Source organism: Balaenoptera ricei, chromosome 4, assembly GCF_028023285.1.
Source record: "Balaenoptera ricei isolate mBalRic1 chromosome 4, mBalRic1.hap2, whole genome shotgun sequence".
In the NCBI taxonomy this organism is placed as follows: domain Eukaryota; kingdom Metazoa; phylum Chordata; class Mammalia; order Artiodactyla; family Balaenopteridae; genus Balaenoptera; species Balaenoptera ricei.
Window position 1 is genome coordinate 8,513,432 of NC_082642.1, and position 18,425 is coordinate 8,531,856.

The 18,425-nt window shown below is 42.0% G+C and overlaps 1 protein-coding gene across 2 annotated transcripts in view; it reads left to right on the plus strand.

Annotated features, from left to right (window-relative positions):
- WWTR1 (WW domain containing transcription regulator 1) overlaps positions 1 to 18,425 on the plus strand; it is a 205,938-nt gene that overhangs the window by 47,367 nt on the left and 140,146 nt on the right. The window lies entirely within an intron of this gene.

The window sequence follows — 18,425 nt, forward strand, 5'->3', positions numbered from 1 at the left end:
AGAGGCATGGAGACAGAGCTTGAGGGTGATAGTGGAGCCCCAAATGTCAATGTGAAAGTTATTTGCAAAAACTGGTATGTGCAAGGGGAAGAGGTAAAGGAGAGCATTGCCCCTGTCCTCATGTCCCATACCTAACTCCTGAAAAGTAAACAGTCTCATTCATCTTATTAAGAACTCCATATTTAATAACATTCTACTTTTTATGTTTAATGTTTATCTTAATTTGTCATATATGTGGGTTATTTTGATCAATTTTATACTGCTAATAATTATAACGATAAAAAATTTTTTTTGAGACTTTAGAGCCTGACCATGGTAGCATTGCTGAGCTGCCTCCCCAAATTTGTTCTCCCTGTTTTTTTTTTTTTTTTTTTGGCTGTGCCCTGTAGCATGCGGGATCTTAGTTTCCCGACCAGAGATCGAACCCGGGCCCCCTGCAGTGGAACACCAAGTCCTAAGCACTGGACCACTAGGGAAGTCCCCCATGTTCTCCCCTTCTTGTACGCACAGCCAGCCTACATTTCCCTGTCTCCCTTGCTGCGAGGGGTGGCTGTGTAATTGTTCTGGGCAACAGACTGTGAGTAGAAATGATGTGGGTCACTTCCAGGCCTGTCCCTAAAAACCAGTTCCTTGCACTCTTTGCTTCTCCTTCTGCAAGCTAGATATAGTCAAGAATTAAGGCTCTAGGAGAAGGTTGGCAAACTTCAGCAAAGGACCAGACAATCACTATTTTAGGCTTTGTAGGCCACACAAGGCCTCTGTCTCATATTCTGCTTTTTTTCTTAGTAGTCCTTTAAAAATGTAAATCTAAAAAAAAAAAGTAAATCTATTGTAAGCTCCAAGGACATCTAAAAATGGGCCCACAAGCTAGACCCTTGTTCTAGGGGATGGCAGAGCCATTTGATGGAAGGTACTTGGGTCCCCTAATCACTCTTTGGAGGACAGTACCTTGCTTATTTGAGCACCTCACCCAGGACTACCATGAGAGAAAGGAAGAAACTTTGATTATGCTGAGCCAAGACATTCTTGGGTCTATTTGTAACTACAGCTCAACCCAACAAAATTACAGGAATTTTACAAATTTAATTTACAAACATTTATATTAACAGAATGAATTATAAGACCGTTGAGCATCCTAATATAGTATATTAGGATAAAAGTAGATAGGGGAAGTGGGATAAAAATATGAGCTTAAGCAGACTCACACATATAGTGGTTACCAGTGGGGAGAGGGAAGGGGGGAGGGGAAACTTGGGGTGGGGAATTAAGAGGTACAAACTATTAGGTGTAAAATAAGCTACAAGGATATATTGTACAACATGGGGAATATAGCCAATATTTTACAAAAACTGTAAATGGAGTATAACCTTTAAAAATTGTGAATCACTATATTGTACACCTGTAATATACAAAATTATACATCAACTGTACTTCAATTTAAAAAATTTAAAAAGGGACTTCCCTGGTGGTGCAGTGGTTAAGAATCTGCCTGCCAATGTTGGGGACACAGGTTCGAGCCCCGGTCCGGGAAGATCCCACATGCTACAGAGCAACTAAGCCCGTGCGCCACAGCTACTGAAGCCCGCACGCCTAGAGCCGGTGCTCCACAACAAGAGAAGCCACTGCAGTGAGAAGCCCGTGCACCGCAACAAAGAGTAGCCCCTGCTCGCCTCAACTAGAGAAAGCCCACACGCAGCAACAAAGACCCAACGCAGCCAAAAATAAACACATTAATTAAATAAATTTATTTAAAAAAATAATAAATTAAAAAATTTTAAAGTATGAGCTTAAGGAGAAAGAGGAATGATGTAAAAGTTTTGACTGTTACAGAACTTGTTTATATATTTTTAAATGGATGATGGTGGGCATCACATTGCTTGGATTTTAGATTCAAGTGGATCTTTTAAAGAGAGTATTGTGATAGTTTATTTTAAAATACATATATTAAGAATATGTTAGAAATCACAACCTTTCCAATTATTCAAATAAAAGAAACATTTTAGGCATCAACTAAAAATTTTGCAAAGGGTTACATGTTTATAAAAAATTGTTTTAGGGGACAGGTCAAAAAACATCTCTTCAAAGAACCTTTAAAAACTCAGAAACAAACCTCTTATGAAAGCTTCCTTGATTCATTGGGCTGGAAGAAGGAGCAGGGGCTTTTCTGGTTCACCTCTGCCCTTTTCAAAATCCTGGGTCTAGGTCATCTTGGACAGTGTTCCAACACAGGAATGTCATTACAGGTCAGGAATCCTGCCAGCGGTATCTCTCTGCTAGGTGCGGACTTGTTTCTTCTGACCTCAGATTTCGCATTGAATCATGAGGATGAGCGCTGCTTTCTTTCTTTCCTTTCAAAAGTTTTCCTTTCTTGGTTGTTGTGAGGATTCATAAGTTAAACATTTGTTAAGTCCTTTGCAATATTTGTCTGAAAGTACAAAGTCTTATTTATTATTGTTGGATGGGTGAAAGGTATACAAGTGCAAAGTATCATTTTCTTTCCTGAGCACAGCGCATTATCATGCTTAATCCCCAGGAAATTCATGACCCCACTCTCATGCAGTGCATCCTCATTTACATAACCTGCCACAAACCGAGCTAACAAAGGACTCCTGGGAGGGGATTTGCAGTTTCTTCTGTTCTTCAGAGAGTTTCTATTTGCCTGACAGGTGTGATAACTTTTTTGTCTGGCTGGACTAACAGTCCTTACTTAGTCCTTCTTTAGCAGGAGTGAGTGGCAGGGAGGAAGACCCTGGGCAGTAAGGGAATCAGGAGGATTTGAATCAGGAGGAATTGAGCTCTTATTTTGATCTGTGCTTGTCTACTCATGTGACCCTGGACAAGCCACTTCACTTCTCTGAGGTTTATTTTCCTCATCTGAAAAATGAGGGAGTTGGAATAAGTAATTTCTATGCTTCCTTCATATGTAAAATCTCCTCTCAACATGTCAAAATGCTGAAAAACTGCCCTGAAAATTTCAGCGTATTGGTGTGTATCATTTGGTAATATGTGATACGCACCAAGAAAAGTACAAGTGAATTAAATGCATAAGAGATACTATTTTCCAAATAACTTTAGGGTGAAGTTCTTTATTTAATTCCAGTTTTCATGGTAAATGCTGTTAGATCCATGTGGCTGCTGATGGTTGTGGTAAAGGTGGTAAGTGTGGTGAGGGAGATGTGGAGGTGGTGTTGATGGTGATGGTGGTGGAGATGGTGGAGATGGTGGAGGTGGTGGTGTAAGCTTCACAGTAACCTTGAATGAAAACACATATATTAATGCTTTCGTCACAGAGTCTGTTCATCTTCATGATTCCCATATATCTTTAGCACACTGCCTTGCACTAAGCAGGTGCTCGATACCTGTTTGATGAAGAGTAGCTGGCAGATAACTACAGATGCGCCTTGTCTTAATATCTAGGGCAAAAACTAATGCTCCTGTAAAGATCTCAGATTTAATTTCACTTGATTAACAGGCTTTCTAAGAAAGCTGTGAAAATACTATCACTGAACTTATTTTAATTGATGTTGCTCATGCTTAACTCTAGGGAAGGATGAAAGCTTATGCGGATTATAGGAGGACCTTTTTTCAGAAGTAGTGGGAAGAAAGCCATTGAAGTAAATCTACTCAACAAGGGATCAAAATTTCATAGGAAGTAGTTTGACTTAGACTATATCTGAAAATGAGAACTAAAAACTATAAAAATAATTTAATCTTATATGTAACAAAATTTAGGTTACTGTAGAAACTATGGGCTGGTCCTTGAAATGTACGAAGACTGAATCAAGTATTGTGTTTTTTGTTGTTGTTTGTTTGTTTGGAGGACACGTAATTTTTTCAACAAAAGTTAACGACACAGAACACTCATAACGTAGAAATACTCAAAGAGTTTCAATGACTTTTCCCTAATGCCTTTCTTTTTAAAAAAATATTTATTTATGTATGTATGTATGTATGTATGTATGTATGTATTTATGGCTGTGTTGGGTCTTCATTGCTGGGCACGGGCTTTCTCTAGTTGCGGCAGCGGGGGCTACTCTTTGTTGCGGTGCACGGGCTTCTCATTGCGGTGGCTTCTCATGTTGCGGAGCACGGGCTCTAGGCACGTGGGCTTCAGTAGTTGTGGCACGCAGGCTTTGTTGCTCCGCGGCATGTGGGATCTTCCCAGACCAGGGCTCGAACCCGTGTCCCCTGCATTGGCAGGCAGATTCTTTTTTTTTTTTTTTTTTTTTAAATTTTATTTATTTATTTATTTATTTATTTATTTATTTTTGGCTGTGTTGGGTCTTCGTTTCTGTGCGAGGGCTTTCTCTAGTTGCGGCAAGCGGGGGCCACTCTTCATCGCGGTGCGCGGGCCTCTCACTGTCGCGGCCTCTCTTGTTGTGGAGCACAGGCTCCAGACGCGCAGGCTCAGCAACTGTGGCTCATGGGCCTAGCTGCTCCGCAGCATGTGGGATCTTCCCAGACCAGGGCTCGAACCCGTGTCCCCTGCATTGGCAGGCAGATTCTCAACCACTGCGCCACCAGGGAAGCCCGGCAGGCAGATTCTTAACCACTGTGCCACCAGGGAAGTCTCCCTAATGCCTTTCTTAATCTTTGGATTTTTAAATAGTTCCATTGACACATGATCATCTTTACTGATTTTTTTCTTCTCTAATTGTTAGCTGCTCTACCAGTTACACAAGATTCCAAATATTCTCTAAAAATAGGTGACTTGGGACTTCCCTGGTGGCACAGTGGTTAAGAATCTACCTGCCAATGCAGAGGACACAGGTTCCGTCCCTGGTCTGGGAAGATCCCACATGCCACAGAGCAACTAAGCCCAGGCACCACAACTACTGAGCCTGCACTCTAGGGCCCACGAGCCACAACTACTGAGCCCACGTGCTGCAACTACTGAGCCCACGTGCCACAACTACTGAAGCCCACACACCTAGAGCCCGTGCTCTGCCACAAGAGAAGCTACCGCAATGAGAAGCCCGCGCACCTCAATGAAGAGTAGCCCCCGCTTGCCGCAACTAGAGAAAGCCCACACCCAGCAATGAAGACCCAACGCAGCCAAGAAGAAAAAAAAGAAATAAAAATTGTTGACTTAGTGAAATCATTTCTTTTTTGCAAGACTGAACCCTTTCATTTTGCATTGTATGGGGGGATCTTTACAACTTCCAATAATCAGAGACACTGTCAGGGTTAAGAGGGAAGAGATGCTTGAGTACAGTTGGGGAATATTTTCATTATATGGTGACTTTTGCTTTCCTATAACACAATGTTTCAGTGGAGGTCCTGACATTAATATTCATATAACAAAAACAACTTGTATCCACTCAGCCAGCATCTATTCAGCATTATTGAAAGAAACTTACTGTGGCAGGTAATATTCTCCAAAGATGGCTGTAACAATATTTCTCATCCCACATGCTCATTTGACCATGTGACCTTGCTCTTCTCTGATCAATAGAGGGCATCTGTAACACTCCCATTGAACCTGGGTGGACTTTTGTGACCCTTCTGCCAACAGAACGTGGTGGAAGTGACTCTGATTTCAGAGGTTAGATCATACAGGGTGATACAGCTTTTGCCTAGCTCTCGTTCTTGGGACACTATTCTTGGGACTGAGCTACCGTAGTGTGAAGAGACCCAGGCCACGTGGAGAGGCCACCTGTAGGCGTTCCAGTTGACAGTCTCAGCTACGGCCTCAGACAACAGCCAGAATCAGTACCAGACATGTGAGTGAGGCAGCCTTTGAGATGACTCCAACCCCAGCCACCACCTGGCGCCAATTATATGAGATCCCTTGAGAGATGACCACCAAGCTGAGCTCAGTCAACTCCCAGGACCATGAGAGATATAGTAACAAACCACTTTGATCATTTTACACCACTAAGCTTGGGGTGGCTTGTTTTGCAGCAAGAGATATCTGAAACACTTACTTTAATATCATTGGCCTTTGAAATGCTTTTAATGTAAAAATGCTTTCAAATGATAACCCTGGAACCATGAGGATTCCAGAGTTCCTGGGCCCAGGTCTGCTGCCCAACCCTAAATACTCTTAGAGTGGTGGTGAGAAGGCCAAGAAGTGGGTCTTCATTTTCCTGAATATCCAGACATTCCCATGAGGCTCTAAAAATGATAGCAAGGTGACAGGAGTGTGGTTAGTGCCATTAAGGTCTGTCTCCATCTAGAGACACTTCTAAGAGGGTGGGACTGAATAGGTAAGACTGAGATGCTCTGGCTATAAGGAAGTTAAGCCCTCCATGATTTTTATCAGGAAATATTCCACTTCTCATACTCTAGCCGCTGGCTGCTGAGGGAAGCTTCCCTCCCATTTTCCAAGCCTGGCCTCTAGACACAGGCCAAGACCTTGCCTCATTAGACTTTGTTCTTGGACCCATTTTACTCCAGGTCAGGGACCTAGTAAATGTGAAGGACCACTACTAAAGAAAAGATCTATATCAGAAGGAAAGGAGCCACCATTGAAAGATCAAACAGGATGAATGGTGAAAAAAAAAGTAAACATGTTGGACAAAAGAAAACATACAGAGCAGAGGGGAGAATGGCCACCTGAGGTATAGCCATCTGTCATGTTCCTTCTGTTCCTATTAATTAGGCATGAATTTCTCCATAGTGGAGGAGTAGAGTGCAAGGATGATAAAATTCAGGGGCTGAAAATGGCTGTGTGGCGATATGCTTGTGGTTTTTTATATTAAAAAGTACTTCCTTGAATATGCAGGCCCTCATTAAAATCCTTTTGTGTCACAGAGGAACTAAAGGACCATGGTGGGCCCCGAATAGAGGAAACAGGTAAGTTTATGGCTTTTTCTAAGCTTAAGGAAAGGGGATAAAGAGGCATTTAAGCGGGTTTTTTTTGGTATGTTTTATTCTAGGTATTAGTCATCAGTTCAGTTTCAAGTAACAGAAATGGACTCAAATCAGTTCATACAATAATAGGAATTTACTGGTCCTATAACTGATAGTTGTGGATTTCAGGAATGGTTACATCCAGGAGCTCAAACAATATCTTCGGAGATCTATCTCTTGTTCTGTCCTTAATGTTCACTTGGCTCTAATTGTCTTTATTCTACACTGGCTTCTTGCATGTGGAGTACATGATTTATGCTACAGTGGCCAGACTTGTAACTTCCTTGCTTGTGGCTTCAGTGTAAAGAAGCTAAGTCTCTAGACATTGCAGGTAAAAAACACCTAGGCAGAACTCTGATTGGCCAGGCCTAAGTCATAGTCCTACTCCTAAGGCTAGAGGGCTAGGGTGGGGGTCAGTCTCACCTAATCTCCTTGGAATGGGTCCTCCTTAGGAACAGAAGTGCTCTATTTTCAGAAGGAAGGGGGAAATGCAAGACAGATGAAAACATCAGATGTCCATTAGAACTGTCCAGCTACTTTGACCAGGATTGGAAAGGGACTGAGACTAGGGTCAGATGCTGTCCCCAGGAGTAAAGGCCAAGCAGTTGGCTAGAACTTTCATATGCTGTATAATTTAGGAAGCACTCTGAAGTGGCCAGAGTGTAGGAGGCTAAGAAACCCAGGAATGCTTCTTTGACCGTATTCTGCTATGGATCGTGAAAACCCACCTAGTCAGCCTCACCCTGCTCCTAACATGCTTGAATTACTGTTCTCTACCCCAGCGGTTCTATAGGTTGGGGAAAGGGTGACTGTGATGCTTCTCAACGTTTGGGAACTACTGATTTACATTAAGAAATCCAAAAAGTTGTATTCTGAAGTTCTCCTTCGGTATCTTGTGGCTTTAAATATACATTTCGAACTTTTTGTTGAAACATGATATACTACATACAAAAAGTGCACATATCATGAGTGTACAGTTTGATTAACTTTCACAGGCTGAACATAACCATGGAACCAGTACCCAGATCAAGAAGCAAAACATTTCCAGTACCCAGAAGCACCACACTCCCTGTAATCCCTTCCAGTCACTCCTCTCCTGCCAAGGGTGATCACTATCTTGACTTCAAACAGCACGGATTTGCTTTTCCTGTTTTTATAATTTATATGAATGTAATTCTACAGTATATATTCTTGAATGTTTACCTTCTTTTGTTCAATATTATATATGTAAGATTTATCTGTGTTATGTTTGTAGTTGTAGTTGTTCAGTCTAAAATATTCTACATTCTATTGCTGCATAGTGCCTCATTGTTTATTTATTCAATCCACTCTTTAAGGATTTCTGGGTGTTTCCTAGTTGAAGTTTTCACTGCTGTGAACAATGAATATTCTAGTTCATGTCTCTGAGTGAACATACATAAACATTTCTGTTTGGGTTGTATGTAAAAGTGGAAGTTCATGGCTTTAAATATTTTGGACTATTAAGTAAGATTGCCTTTTAAATAAGTCACCTTTGACATTTAATGATAGCATTTAAGGTATTTCATAGCCTTCTTCACATTCTAGGTGTTGTCCATAACCTGAAGGGTACTGCTTAATATCTATAATCAGAATAAGACAAGAATGAAGGAGCAGGAGGCTGAGACTGTTGGCCCCCATAAAAAGTCACGATCTCTCACTCAGTTCCCGGGTCTGAGCCAATTATTAATCAGTAATCCGTTGACTGAAGAGGTAGCCACGTCTTCAGGAACCCTGGAACAAACACCATGGCAAGTAATGCTGTGAGGATTCTCAATCATTTCCAAGGGAATCTATGGCTATTTTCTTGGAGAAAGGAGAATACTCAAACACTTCAAGGATAATTGGATACAGGTTCTGAGTTGGTATTGACATTTGGAGACCTGAAGCATTGTCATGCCCCTTTTCCCACAGTTAGAATAAATAAATAAAATGGAGTTCTGGCAGTTTGACTTACAGTGGATTCCCTGGGTCTTCAGACCCATCCAATGGCCATTTCCTCTGTCTTTGAGTATATAATTGGGATTGATCCTCTTGGCAGTTGGACTAATCTTCCCATTGGCTGTTGGCCTGTGGGGTAAGAGTTATCACAGTGGGGAAGGTCAAGTACAATCCTCTGAAATGGCATCCTGAGAAACTGTCCACTCCCAGCAAGACAGCAAATCAAAACCAATATTGCATCCTGAAGGTAAGGGTGGGAGTGGAGGGTGGTAAAGATAAGTGCTGTCATTAGAGATCTAAAGGTTGCAGGGGAGTGGGTGGTCCTGATTATACTGCTGTTTAATTCACCATCTGGATCACAGAAAATGACTATTGACTACTGTGTGCTCAACCAAGTTGTAACCATGTTTGCACTTGCGGTGCCAGCCACATTATCCTTGCTACAGCAAATGAATAAGGACTCAGATACATGGTGTGAGGTGTTTGATTTGGCAAATGAGTTGTTTTGCATTCCAATCAGAAAAGAGGATCAGCAAGTGAGGTTTATCCCAGGAATGCAAGGATTCTTCAATATACACAAATCAATCAATGTGATAAACTATATTAACAAATTGATGGAGAAAAACCATATGATCATCTCAATAGATGCAGAAAAAGCTTTTGACAAAACTGAACACCATTTATGATGATAAAAACCCTCTGGAAAGTAGGCATAGAGGGAACGTACCTCAACATAATAAAGGCCATATATAATAAACCCACGGCCAACGTTGTTCTCAGTGGTGAAAAACTGAAACCATTTCCTCTAATATCAGGGATAAGACAAAGTTGTCCACTCTCACCACTATTATTCAACATAGTTCTGGAAGTTTTAGCCCCAGCAATCAGAGAAGAAAAAGAAATAAAAGGAACCCAAATCGGAAGAGAAGAAGTAAAGCTGTCACTGTTTGCAAATGACATGATACTATACATAGAGAATCCTAAAGATGCTACCAGAAAACTACTAGAGCTAATCAATGAATTTGGTAAAGTAACAGGATACAAAATTAATGCACAGAAATCTCTTGCATTCCTATACACTAATGATGAAAAATCTGAAAGAGAAATTAAGGAAACACTCCCATTTACCATTGACACAAAAAGAATAAAATACCTAGGAATAAACCTACCTAAGGAGACAAAAGACCTGTATGCAGAAAACTATAAGACACTGATGAAAGAAATTAAAGATGATACATAGAGATGGAGAGACATACCATGTCCTTGGATTGGAAGAATCAACATTGTGAAAATGACTATACTACCCAAAACAATCTACAGATTCAGTGCAAGCCCTATCAAACTACCAGTGGCATTTTTCACAGAATTAGAATAAAAAATTTCACAATTTGTATAGAAACACAAAAGACCCCGAAGAGCCAAAGCAATCTTGAGAAAGAAAAACGGAGCTGGAGGAATCAGGCTCCCTGACTTCAGACTATACTACAAAGCTACAGTAATCAAGACAGTATGGTACTGGCACAAAAACAGCAATATAGATCAATGGAACAGGATAGAAAGCCCAGAGATAAACCCATGCACATATGGTCACCTTATTTTTGATAAAGGAGGCAAGAATATGCAATGGAAAAAAGACAGCCTCTTCAATAAGTGGTGCTGGGAAAATTGGACAGCTACATGTAAAAGAATGAAATTAGAACACTCCCTAACTCCGTACACAAAAATAAACTCAAAATGGATTAAAGACCTAAATGTAAGGCCAGACACTATAAAACTCTTAGAGGAAAACATAGGCAGAACACTCTTTTACATAAATCACAGCAGGATCCTTTTAGACCCACCTCCTAGAGAAATGGAAATAAAAACAAAAATAAACAAATGGGATCTAATGAAACTTAAAAGCTTTTGCACAGCAAAGGAAACCATAAACAAGACGAAAAGACAACCCTCAGAATGGGAGAAAATATTTGCAAATGAAGCAACTGACAAAGGATTAATCTCCAAAATTTACAAGTAGCTCATGCAGCTCAATATCAACAAAACAAACAACCCAATCCAAAAATGGGCAGAAGACCTAAATAGACATTTCTCCAAAGAAGATATACAGATTGCCAACAAACACATGCAAGGTTGCTCAACATCACTAATCATTAGAGAAATGCAAATCCAAACTACAATGAGGTATCACCTCACACCAGTCAGAATGGCCATCATCAAAAAATCTACAAACAACAAGTGCTGGAGAGGGTGTGGAGAAAAGGGAACCCTCTTGCACTGTTGGTGGGAATGTAAATTGATACAGCCACTATGGAGAACAGTATGGAGGTTCCTTAAAATCTAAAAATAGAACTACCCTACGACCCAGCAATCCCACTACTGGGCATATACCCTGAGAAAACCATAATTCAAAAAGAGTCATGTACCACAATGTTCATTGCAGCTCTATTTACAATAGCCAGGACATGGAAGCAACCTAAGTGTCTATCGACAGATGAATGGGTGAAGACGATATGGCACATATATAGAATGGAATATTACTCAGCCATAAAAAGAAATGAAATTGAGTTATTTGTAATGAGGTGGATGGACCTAGAGACTGTCATACAGAGTGAAGTAAGTCAGAAAGAGAAAAATAAATACTGTATGCTAACACATATATATGGAATCCAAAAAAAAAAAAAAAAGGTTCTGAAGAACCTAGGCGCAGGACAGGAATAAAGATGCAGATGTAGAGAATGGACTTGAGGACACGGGGAGGGGGAAGGATAAGCTGGGACGAAGTGAGAGAGTGGCATGGACTTATACATACTACCAAATGTAAAATAGATAGCTAGTGGGAAACAGCCACATAGCACAGGGAGATCAGCTCTGTGCTTTGTGACCACCTAGAGGGGTGGGATAGGGAGGGTGGGAGGGAGACACAAGAGGGAAGAGATATGGGGATATATGTATATGTATAGCTGATTCACTTTGTTATACAGCAGAAACTAACACACCATTGTAAAGCAATTATACTCCAATAAAGATGTTAAAAAAACAAAACAAAACAAACTTATATGTAAATAAATAAATAAATAAAATAAACTCTAACCAGAATAAAATGTTAGGTGCATATATAGGAATAAAATCATTAAAAAAAAAAGAAAGAAGGAAAAGAGGATCAGGGCTTCCCTGGTGGCGCAGTGGTTAAGAATCCGCCTGCCAATACAGGGGACACAGGTTCGAGCCCTGGTCCTGGAAGATCCCACATGCCATGAAGCAACTAAGCCCGTGCGCCACAACTACTAGCCCGTGCCCTACAGCCTGCAAGTCACAACTACTGAGCCCTCGAGCCTAGAGCCTGTGCTCCGCAACAAGAGAAGCCACCGCAATGAGAAGCCCGTGCACCGCAATGAAGAGTAGCCCCCACTCGCCGCAACTAGAGAAACCCCACGCACAGCAATGAAGACCCAACACAGCCAAAAATAAATAAATAAATAAATTTAAAGAAAAAAAAAGTAAAGAGGATCAGAACCAGTTTGCATTCATGTGGAATAGACAACATTTATTTATAGTTTTGCCCCAGGGATATGTTAATTCTCTGCCCTCTGTTATGTGTGGTTCAGATACAGCTGGACCATCTAAACGTCCCAGAGAACATCACACTGATCCATTACATCAGTGACAGTGTGCTGATCAGGCAAATGAGCACGATGTGGCTAGGATGCTGACAGCCTTGGTAGGAGACATGTACACCTGAGGATGGGAGACAAACCTATGAAGATTCAGGGATCTGAACCTCAGTGATGTTTTTAAGGATTCAGTAGTCAAGGGTATTCTGGGACAACGTCTCCAAAGTAAAATACAAAATACTGCATCTTGCATCTCTTACTCTAAAGAAGGAACCACGATGCCTGGTGGGCTTCTTCATGTACTGGGGGCAACATATTCCATACCTAAGAATGCTATTGTAGCCCAAATCCCAGGTGACATGGAAGGCGCTATCTTTGAGTGAGGCCTAGAGCAAGAAAGGGCTCTATAGCAAGTACAGGGTGCAAGCAGCCCTGTTACTTGACCGTACTCCGTGGTAGAGCGTATAATGTTGGAAGTGGGAAATGATACAGTGTGGAATTTATAGCAAGCCTCAGTAAGAGAATCACAACACAGATGCTAAGATCTCTAGAGCTGGGCCATGCCATCTGCAGCAGAGAGTTTTACATCTTTTCAGAAATAGCTCACTGGTGTGTTACCAGGCCCTGGTAGAGATGGAGCAGCTGGCCATGGGGTAACATGTGAGCATACATTTAGAATTGTCTATTATAAACTGGGTTCTATTTGGTCTACCGAGTTATAAAGTTGGACAGACCCAAGAGCAATCCATCATAAAATGGAAATGGTACATCCAGGATTGAGCCTGAGCAGAACCAGAGGGTGTGAGCAAACTGCATTAGCAGGTATCCCAGACACCCATGTCATCCGCTATGGGTGCACCAGCTGCCTTCACTCTCTGTAGGTTCCCAACCAGTTGAAGGGGGACGAAAAATTCAAAGCTAGGGTTAGCTTTTGGATAGGTTGGCTCTGTATGTGGGTGCAAGACAAAAATGGACAGTGGATCTTAAACTTCCCAGTGGGTAGAGCTTCAAGCATTGCAAGGTCATTCACTTTGTATGGAAGGAGAGGTAACTGCTTGAGATGTGAATACATATACTTTCCTGTGCAGTGACTCTGAAAGGGAAAGCACTGGAAGATTTTGACAAAGGTCAGAAGCAGAGGCATGTAGATGGATATATGAGAGTGGGCATGAAGCATGAAGATTCTGTGTTACATATTAATGCCCACCCAAAAGTATTAACCATTGAAGAGGCACTAAAAAACCAAGTAAACAAAATGGACTTGGCCATTTGACATTAGCCATTCTTTGCCCTCAACCACCCCAGAATGGACACGATGGACAAGGGAAAGGTGTTGGAGATAGAGGCTATGGGCCCAACAGTATGGACTCCCACTTGCCAAAGCTGATCTAGTTCCTGCTGCTTCTAAATGCCCAGTGTACCAAAAACAGAGACTGAGCCTCCAATGTGGCACTGTTCCTGGAAGAGTCCGACCAGCCACTTGGCAAGTTGACTGCAGTGGGCCCCCTCCATCCAGCCTGCACAGGAATGTATACCTATTCGGGGTATGAATTTGCCTTCCCTGCCCACAGAGCCTCAGTCAGCACTGCTATCTGGAAACTTACAGAATGCCTGATTCATTGGCATAAAATCCCACACAATATAGCATCCAATCACGAAACCCACTTTGCAGCAGAGGAAGTGCAGAAATTACCCCTTAGCTATAGAATCCACTGGTTATATTACATACTTCAATATATAGAATTAACTAAACTGGTAGACAGAAGGCATAGCTAAAGCACCAGCTTGTAAGCAAGACTCTGCAGGGATAAGGTGCCATCCTACAGAGTACAATGTATACACCAAACCAGAGATGTTTATTTGATATTATGTCACTTATAGGAAGAATGCACGGGTACAAGAATGAAGGGGTGGAAACAAGAGGAGGCCCGTTTAACATCACTCCTAGTGATCCATTGGGGAATTTTGTGCTTCCCATCCTCACAACTTTGGGCTCTGTAGGGTTAGAGGTCCAGGTCCCCAAAGGGAGTGTGCTAAGTGACATAATGGTATGATTGAACTATCATCTATGAATGCCACACAGGCACTTTAGACTCCTGTGTCCAGGACCAACAGGAGTGAAGACTTGCCAGCATTCCGGGCCAGAACCAATGACCCTGAGCAGTGGGAGGAGCTAAGGCTGATATTGCACTGGGAGGGCATGGGGGAGGGAGAAATGTGCACAACCAGGTGATCTACTTGGTACCTCTGTGCATTCGTTTTCTCAGTTATAACTGCGGATGGACTTACACAACATCCTCACTCTGAGAAGGGTCCGATTCCAAGGGCTTGGGCCCTCTAGGAATGAAGGTCTGAGTTGCACTACCAGGTAAGGGAGCCATCAACTCCTGCAAAGGTGATAGCGTAGGATGTGGAGTCTTCAGAGTGGATAGTTGAGGAGAGAGACGATAAATGCCAGTTATGGCCTCAAGACCAACTGCAGCATAGGGGCTGTGGTTTGTGTCACTAAACTGCCTCTTCTAAGTTTCCCCTCAAGAGGAGAGGTCCACAGGAACTTGGGAAGAACTGTACCCTGAAAATGGATAGAGAAGTCTGTCCATGTGATGCAGTCTGTGTAGACCAGGGTGAAAACCATGCGGGTTCACTGCTTAGGACTCCCTTCAACAGAGAATCTCCTGTGAGGAGGGCAGGGAGCTGACAGCCCCAGCTGCTGCATCTGTGAAATTCACTGCTGAAGGCCATGCTCTCCTCAGCCCGCCAGTGATTGGGCTCAGCAGGGTGCTAAAGCTGGGCCCTTCCTGCCCATGTGGGCCACCTGTCAGTCAAGCATTGCCTTGAAGTTCCCCATCAGCTGGGTCAGGACCTTCTCAGGGTTGCACTACAGTCTGAAGCTCTTCACACCCAATCCTCCTTCCTTCTTTCCTCCATTCACAGGTGTCATATCTGCATTGCAATCCTGCCTGCTTTTCTTCCTTCTCCCCTCCATTCTTTAGAGGCCTCTCCTGCAGTACATCTCTTGCTCATCTAATTCCATCTTGGCATCTGCTTCCTGGTGGATCTGAACTGACTCACAAATCACACTTCTAAATAGTTCTTTTCCAAATAACCAACTGTTTTTCTGGTTTTTTTTTTTCCTTAATGAAGAGTTTAAACCTGAAGGTTAAACAGACACCTACCCTATAAATACAGGTATCTCTGTTGGCCAATTTACTGTCATTTAACTCTGCAGAGGAGTTACAGGTTACGTCAGTGTCTTCTAGAACTTGTACTAGGGAAACAGAGGTCTATTTTGTCTATTTACAGGAGGGCAAGTTCACCTCCAAACTTTCACTGGATTACTTTTATGGTTGCCTCCCTTTTCCCTGCCATTGGACTCTAGTGGTAGGATTCCTGTTTGTCTCCTTTAAACCACAGAACTGCTAATTCAGATGAAATGACATTTCCAGAAGAATAGAAATTCCTGATTTAAGTGAGGCCCTTTTGAGTTCAGATGGATTTGTGATAAATAAAAGAAAGAGCACTCTTGTTCCCAGACCAGCTACACACTGCTGCCCCAAGCTGCGGATTAATGGAACTGGCCCAGTAATAAACTTGGTTGGGATTTTCCTTGGTGAGATTTTGTGGCCACCAAAGAGGTTCCCTTGCAAGTAAATGAGTCTGGGTAGGAAAATACCTATATGTGGAGTTCTTATTGCCTCTCCTACAAAAATAAATCCCCTGGCAGTGATGAAACAGAAAAGACTGACTAAAGATAAAAACTTGGACTCTGCACAAAGGCTTTTGGTAATTTTAGGGAAAATGGGCTGGGTCTCTCCCATACCAGCAAATTGCTTTGGAGGCTGTAAAGTTTGGTCTCCGAACTCATTTGGCCAAGCTGCGCAGAAAGTCAAAGGAAGATTCATTAGTAAGGATGAAATTTACCACCAGGTTGTGTCTGTCTTTTCAACCAAACAGACTGAGACTTATTTCTTGTGATGTTCAAACATTAACACAAAATGTTTTGAAACCCCTGTGACGTTTTTTGGTGAGTAGAGTGTCTAAGGGAGTTTATGTGGAAGAATCAATATAACTATTGCTCCAGAGTTGTCAGGGAATTCACCAAAATGGCCCCTCTCTATTAGTGACTAATTTTATTCTAAGAATGGGATCCATCACATCTAATTTAAGACCTTAGCTTGTGATGTAAAGTAATGAAGCATCAGCTCTTGGACACTTCAATATAACCTATTTCCAGGGCAGATAGAAGGATAGATTTCTCACCTGAGACGTATTTGAATCAGAATCAAAGAACTTTGTCATTCCTAATTGAAAGGTACAAGTTGCCATACTTAATTGAATAAGGCAGTCTTTTTTTTTTTTTTAATATTTATTTATTTGGCTGAGCAGGGTCTTAGTTGCCCCGTGCAGGATCTTCATTGAGGCATGAGGGCCTTTTAGTTGTGGCACGTGGACTCTGTAGTTGCGGCATGCGAACTCTTAGTTGTGGCATGTGGGATCTAGTTCCCTGACCAGGGATTGAACCTGGGACCCCTGCATTGGGAACTCGGAGTCTTAGCTACTGGACCACCAGGGAAGTCCCAAGTCTTTTAACAATTGCGAGAGAAAACTAAAAATCGAGGAGTTTTTTCCCTTGAAAACCATAACCAGTTTTATTTTTACAGATATTGATACAATGTCTACTAGCCAGGCTGAATTATATTATCCTCTCTAACCTGGAGCTCCTGGCTGTACAATCAATACCAGAAAGAGCCTTAATTGGTTGTTTTTTTGTTTTTTTTAAATTTATTTATTTAACTTATTTATTTATTTTTGGCTGCGTTGGGTCTTCATTGCTGCACGCGGGCTTTCTCTTGTTGCGGTACACAGGCTTCTCATTGTGGTGGCTTCCCTTGTTGCGGAGCACAGGCTCTAGGCACGTGGGCTTCAGTAGTTGTGGCACACGGGCTTAGTTGCTCCGCAGCATGTGGGATCTTCCTGGACCAAGGCTCGAACCCGTGTCTTCTGCAGGCGGATTCTTAACCACTGTGCCACCAGGGAAGCCCCTGGTTGGCAGTTTAATAGGCAGTAGTTACAGAATTTTTTAGTAAGGTTGTGGCTACTTCTCGAGGATCTTCTCCTTCAGTTTTTTTTTTTTTTCTTTTTTTTCTTTTTGGCATTTCATCAAGGTGTTCTAAGTCCCTTTTCAAATATTTTCAGATTATTTTCTCTCCTGTGAAACACAAAAACAATGGCAGGTGGGAGGAAATTCACAGAATGAACAATAAAATGTCTCTTGCCTGAAATCTTTGCCTCCAAAATGGGAGATGATGATTCAGTAGAACTACAATGTGCAGCCACTAGGTTGGTGCCCATGTAGTCCTAAAATTGTTTGGCTGTAAGGGCATCATGTGATACCTCTAAGTATTTTGTTGGTGATTTGTTTCTAAAAGGTAAAGAGCTAAAAGATTTTTGTTCCTGATAAGAAATGCCAAGCATATGAACACAGGCAGCTATTCCATCTCTGAGTTTCTCTGCCTGGGCCTTCTTTCTGAGAGCTTCCTGCCTTCCCTTTAGAATCATGCTCGTTGTACTTACTCTTGACCTTGCTCTCCCCACCATTAAAGGTGATTAGTCCAAATGGACACCTGATTTAAGCTAAACCAATCAGACACCTTTCCCTGGGAATTTGGACTTGAGGCAAAAGTCCATTTCTCTTTCAAGAGAAACTGTATAATATGTGAAATTGTGAGGTGTAGACAACCATGTGCCATGTGGATTGAAGAGCAGAAAAAGCTGGGTGCAGAAAGAAGAATGAAGTAGATATGCAGAGAGAAGTGGAGTAGGGGAGACAGAAAGAGAGAGAGAAAGAGAGAGAGAGAGAGAGAGAGAGGGATGTGGACTTTTTCAGGTTCTATGCAGTATCCTTGTAATTGCTCACTTTTGCTTAAGTGAACATAACTTTTTACCTGCAGCCAAGAGGAGTCTTAACTTTTCCTCCCACTCCTGGCAAGTGTATGATAT